This window comes from Thamnophis sirtalis, unplaced genomic scaffold (assembly GCF_051295495.1).
Source record: "Thamnophis sirtalis isolate CommonGarterSnake01/CBP01778 unplaced genomic scaffold, rThaSir2_p1.2 scaffold_2, whole genome shotgun sequence".
Lineage (NCBI taxonomy): Eukaryota > Metazoa > Chordata > Lepidosauria > Squamata > Natricidae > Thamnophis > Thamnophis sirtalis.
Genome location: NW_028261382.1, coordinates 9957267 through 9963621, shown reverse-complemented (window position 1 = coordinate 9963621; position 6355 = coordinate 9957267).

Genomic DNA, 6355 nt, shown 5'->3' with positions numbered 1-6355 from the left:
CCTAGTGTCGCGTAACGGAGTGAGCTCCTGTTACTTTTTCCAGAATAGAATAGAGTAGAGTAGAGTAGAGTAGAGTAGAGTAGAGTAGAGTAGAGTAGAGTAGAGTAGAGTAGAGTAGAGAAGTTGGAAGGGACCTTGGAGGTCTTCTAGTCCAATCTCCTGCTGAGGCAGGAAACCCTATACTATTTCAACAAACAGTTGGATTTGGATTTGGATTTTACTTTATTTATATGCCTCCCTTTTCCCTGGGGGGACTCAGGGTGGCTCACAGTCCAAGGGGGAGGGGAGTACAAAACAAAAATACACACATAAAACAGTACATCGTTAAAAAAAACGCAACAGTCATACTAGTTGTCCAATCTGTTCTTAAAAACTCCCAGTGCTGCAGCATTCACAACTTCTGGAGGCAAGTTGTTTCACTGATTGTTCTAACTGTCTGTAAGGAGGAGGAGGTGGTGGTGGTGGTTGAGGAGGAGGAGGAGATCAGCCATTCAGTCATGCCTGACTCTTGGTGATTCTATGGACTAGATCTCTCCACATTTTCCAATCTTTGAATTGGTCGATGCTCTGGCTGGTGTCAGCTTTGATGGTGTCCATCCTCTATGTTCTTTGATGGCCCGATTTTCTTTTACCACTTACTCTTCCAAACATAATTGCTCCCTCCACTGAATTCCCTTGCCTGACTCCAAGATCTCTCCCACAGTTACTACTACTGGGCGAGGTACCACATATACTGTCCCTGTGCATTTGGTTTTTCTCGCCTAAATGTAGATCCTTACTTTTTTCACCCTTGAATTTCATTTTGTTAAATAGTGCCCAATGTTCAGGTCTGTCAAGATCCTTCTGTATCTTAAGCCTATCTTCTGGAGTGTTGGCTATTCTTGCTAGCTTGGTGTCATCTGCAAATTTGATGAGTTCCTAATACATCAGATGCCACTGTGAGTTTTCAAATCCACACCTGTCAGAAAAGTGCTTCTCAAGTTCTGTTCCAGCCACCTCAAACAAAAAGAAACCCCTTCACGCATAGGTCATTTAATCATAAATAGATCTCTTCCTTACTTGCTACAATATTTATATTTATCCAGGGATTTGCTTCATGTGCCGCGCTACGCTATAATGTGATTTATCTGGTGTATGCTTAGCATGAGAATAAAGACGTTGACAAGGAACATCATTTTTCAGTGAGCTGGAGGGAAAAAAATGAAATCTGCCCCCTGTTTCCAATTTAAAGGGCTGAAACCAAAGATCACTATTGCAAGGCAGTGTTTCAAGTTGCAAGAAAATGTGGCATCTTCTTGTAATCACACAATTCAAGAGGAATAAAGCTGGCCGGGCTCGAATAATCACAAATGTGTTTTTCCAGTGCTGCGTATCCTTACTAAGCTGCTTAGGGACTAAGAGGGAAAGAGATAAAAGTACATGCGTATATTGTATGGGCACAGAGGAGTTTCACTGTGTGATTCCTGAAAGAATTGGAGCAGCCGACGGGAGAGAACGGCTTTTCCCTGCGTGCTTTCTTACCCTATGAAAAATCAACTTCGGTTGGGGAAAAAGCGTGGAGACCGAGTGAAGTGATTATCATCTTTATTATGGGTGCTTTCATTAGCCAGGATTCTGTTCCCATGACCAAAAAAAATATTCAACATTGAACACAATTGGAGAACTGAGTAATATGGTAATATTGCTTTAGGGTATCATCAGAAAAGAAAGAGGGAGGGAGGGAGGAAGGAGGGAGGGAGGGAAGGAAGGAAGGAATCACTTGAACAAGCTGGGCAGCAAATAAATTTGAGGAAGGGAGGGAGGGAGGGAGGAAGGAAGGAAGGAAAGAAAGAAGGAAGGAAAGAAGAAAGGAAGGAATTGCCTGAACTGCAAAATGGGCACCAAATAAATTAAGGAAAGAAAGAAGGAAGGAAGGAAAGAAGGAAGGAAGGAAGGAAGGAAGGAAGGAAGGAAGGAAGGAAGGAAGGAATTGCCTGAACTGCAAAATGGGCACCAAATAAATTAAGGAAAGAAAGAAGGAATGAAAGAAAGAAGGAAGGAATTGCCTAAACTGCAAAATGGGCATCAAATAAATTAAGGAAGGAAAGAAGGAAGGAAAGAAGAAAAGAAAGAAAAGGAATCACCTGAACTGCAAAATGGACACCAAATAAATTAAGGAAGGAAGGAAGGAAAGAAGGAAGGAAGGAAAGAAGGAAGGAAGGAATTGCCTGAACTGCAAAATGGGCACCAAATAAATTAAGGAAAGAAAGAAGGAAGGAAAGAAGGAAGGAAGGAATTGCCTGAACTGCAAAATGGACACCAAATAAATTAAGTAAGTAAGTAAGTAAGTAAGTAAGTAAGTAGGTAAGGAAGGAAGGAAGGAAGGAAGGAAGGAAGGAAGGAAGGAAGGAAGGAAGGAAGGAAGGAAGGAAGGAAAAGGAATCACCTGAACTGCAAAATGGGCATCAAATAAATTAAGGAAGGAAAGAAGGAAGGAAAGAAGAAAAGAAAGAAAAAGAATCACCTGAACTACAAAATGGGCATCAAATAAATTGAGGCAGATAGGAAGGAAGGAAGGAAGGAAGGAAGGAAGGAAGGAAGGAAGGAAGGAAGGAAGGAAGGAAGGAAGGAAGGAAGGAGGACGTAGGGCAAAATGAAGACATATTTGGATCATCAACAAATAACAACAACATGGTTTGTGTTTTCTATAATGCCGTCACACCCAGATCTTCATTTATATATGTTGGAGGGAAAATAATGGCCTCAGAGCAAATTCAGCTTCTTGCACAACCACAGCCTAACCTACGTACACTCTGCAGAAACAAGGGGGAAATTTATTTAAAGCATCAAAACTGCCGAGTTTCTTCCTTAGCGGCAGAGATCCTGCTGGGAGCGAATTGGACCGAAGGAGTCCGTGGTTTGCTGCCTCATCTCCAGCAATGAACTTTCGCAGCAACGAACGTCACAGCCAGGGAAAGGGCTCTGTCATTCACAAGAGGGTGCTATTGACTGCCTTCCAAAGAGAAGGACCGTCGCTGAAAACACGGCAGCCGACTGCTCTAAACAACAGCTTGCCAGATGGGCTTTCTAGGGTTGCTTTCTGGATCGGGATTAACCAGGGGGATTGGATTGAAAAACTGGGTTCCATAGGGAACAGCTTTGTCCCATTCCCTGAGACCTCCAGGAGGACTAGGGGGGTGACATGATTAGCGGCGTTACAATATCTCAGGGGCTACCACAAAGAAGAGGGAATCAAACTAAGAGCCGAGGTGGCGCAGTGGTTAGAGTGCAGTACTGCAGGCCACTTCAGCTGACTGCTATCTGCAGTTCGGCGGTTCAAATCTCACCGGCTCAAGGTTGACTCAGCCTTCCATCCTTCCGAGGTGGGTGAAATGAGGACCCAGACTGTGGGGGCGATATGCTGACTCTGTAAACCGCTTAGAGAGGGCTGAAAGCCCTATGAAGCGGTATATAAGTCTAACTGCTATTGCTATTGCTAAACTATTCTCCAAACAAGAGTGAAATGCTACCGGTTTGGACCGATTCGCCCGAACCAGTAGTAAAAAAATGCTACCAGTTCACCTGAACTGGTATTTCCGATGATCAGCTGTGACGCACAATTTATATTAGCTAGAAAGCAGGATGGTGAGAGCGAGCAAAGCATGTGTGCATGCACTCATGCTCACATTTGCGAATTGGTAGCAAAGAAGATAAGTAGATTTCACCCCTGCCTCCAACGAATCTAAAGGAAGGACAAGAAGCAATGGGTGGAAACTAATCAAGGCAATTTAGCATTAAGGGGAAACAATTTCTGACAATTAGAACTTGTCTGAAGTGGTGTAGGGTTTCCTGCCTGAGCAGGGGGTTCGACTAGAAGACCTCCAAGGTCCCTTCCAACTCTGTTATTCTTTTGTATTCTATTCTATTCTATTCTACTCACATCCTATCACCTGGGGAATGGCAGGTGTTGGGGAACAACAAACAGGGCATCAGGGTTAGCTGGGAATGGGGAATTCAATTTTTTAAAATGCAAATATACTTTATAAACAATGTGGGGTTTTTTTATAAGCGATATGTGAGAGTGAGACAGAAAGAGACAGAGAGAGACAGACACACACACAGAGAGAGAGAGACAGATGGGGGAGAGAAAGGGAGAGTGAGAGAGTTAGCTGGGAATGGGGGATTCAATTTTTTTAATGCAAATATACTTTATAAACAATATGGGGTTTTTTATAAGCGATATGTGAGAGTGAGACAGAGGACAGAGACACACAGAGAGAGACACAGAGAGAGAGAGAGAGAGATGGGGAGAGAGAAAGGGAGAGTGAGAGACAGAGAGACAGAGAGATGGGGAGAGAGAATATTATATCGTATGCTGCAAAATTCTGAAATGAAAAAAAATTATAACCACAGAACTAGATTAGGATGGGATTTGATTCACAGGGGCAATTTTAGTGGATAACTTCCTAACCGATGAGTCATTGAATGCCTAAACCAGAGAATAAACATTTGTCTTTCATCTGTAATGTTTACAAAATCCATCTCCGTGTTTACCACTGAGTGGCTTCCAACCCATGGGAGGAAATGAAGAGGTCAGATTGAGAATCTGATCAGATCGCCTAGATTTTAAAGGGAACTATAAGCCAAACACCTGGAAGTATTTTCCCCCCTCTTGTTTAAATTATTTTACGAAGAGGCAGTATCATTAAGAAATAATGGCCTTCTTAGTATCTTTGGAGTTCCCCATAATTGTATGGCATGTACAATAGACTGTATTATCATAATTGAGTCTAATTTAAAAAAGGAAAAATTGCCTTAAAAAAAAAAGTCAAAAGGGTAAAATAACATGAACCATCTAGATTTTCCAAAAGAAAAAAGAAAAAAAAAAGATTGGCATTTTCACAGTTTTTGATGTCTACCCTTTAGTTGTCTAAAAGGAAAATGCATTAGCACCATAAAGGTAAAGGTACAGGTTCCCCTTGCACATATCTGCTAGTCGTTCCCGACTCTAGGGGGCGGTGCTCATCACTGTTTCAAAGCCGAAGACATCTCCATCGTCATGTGGCCGGCATGACTCAAGGCCAAAGGCGCACGTAATGCTGTTACCTTCCCACCAAAGGTGGTTCCTATTTTTCCACTTGAAATAATATAAGAGGCAAAGTATTATACACTTGAGAGACCGCCTACTGCCAATTACCTCCACTCGACCAATTAGATCCCATAGATTAGGCCTCCTCCGAGTTCCATCAGCCGGTCAATGTCGACTGGCAACCACGCGGAGGAGAGCCTTCTCGGTGGCAGCTCTGACCCTATGGAACGAACTCCCCGTGGAGATTCGTACCCTCACCACCCTCCAGACCTTCCGCATAGCCCTTAAAACCTGGCTATTCCGACAGGCCTGGGGCTAAAGACCTTAACCCCACCCGAATTGTATGAATGTTGTGCTTTTAATAATGTATTGTCTTATGTGTTTAACTTGGTTTGTCCTCCCTCCCTTTGAACTGTGAGCCGCCCTGAGTCCCCCCAGGGAAAAGGGCGGCATACAAATAAAATACCTATACCTATACCTAAATACCTAATTGAATGTGCCTTTGTATACTTATTTAATGTTTATTAGATATAGTTAGTTGGTTGACTCAGCCTTCCATCCTTCTGAGGTCAGTAAAATGAGGACCCAGATTGTTGTGGGCACTATGCTGACTCTGTAAACTGTTTACTGCTTACAGAGGGCTTTAAAGCACTGTGAATATGAGTCTAAGTGCTAAATGCTATCGCTATTACAGGCTAACTCTGCCTACTGCCAGAAGTTCGATGCTGACCGGCTGAAGGTTGACTCAGCCTTCCCTCCTTCTGAGATGGGTAAAATGAAAACCCAGATTGTTGGGGGCAAGATGCCGACTCTGTAAACCGCTTAGAGATGGCTGTGAAGCACCGTGAAAGCGGTATATAACTCTAAATGATAGTGCTATTTTTGTATTCATGCTGATTTCTGCATTGTGCAAACCAGAACAGTAGATGGCAGGATCGACTTGAAATTCAGATGCTGTTGAATAGTTCTAGGCCTTGGTTTGGTGTCAAGATTCCTTGGGTAAATAAATGCATTGAAAGAAGTTGGCCCAGTGACATCATATCGATCTGCTGGAATATACCCTCCTAAACAAAAATATAGAACAGGGCCTGTCTGGAAACAATGCCAAACTCAGCTTCCAAAAACTTTTTAGAAGGTGTTAGGTCTCTAGGTGGCTCAGTGACTAAGACGCTGAGCTTGTCGATGATAAAGGTCAGCAGTTCAGCAGTTCGAATCCCTAGCGCCGTGTAACGGAGTGAGGTCCCATTACTTGTCCCAGCTTCTGCCAACCTGGCAGTTAGAAAGCAC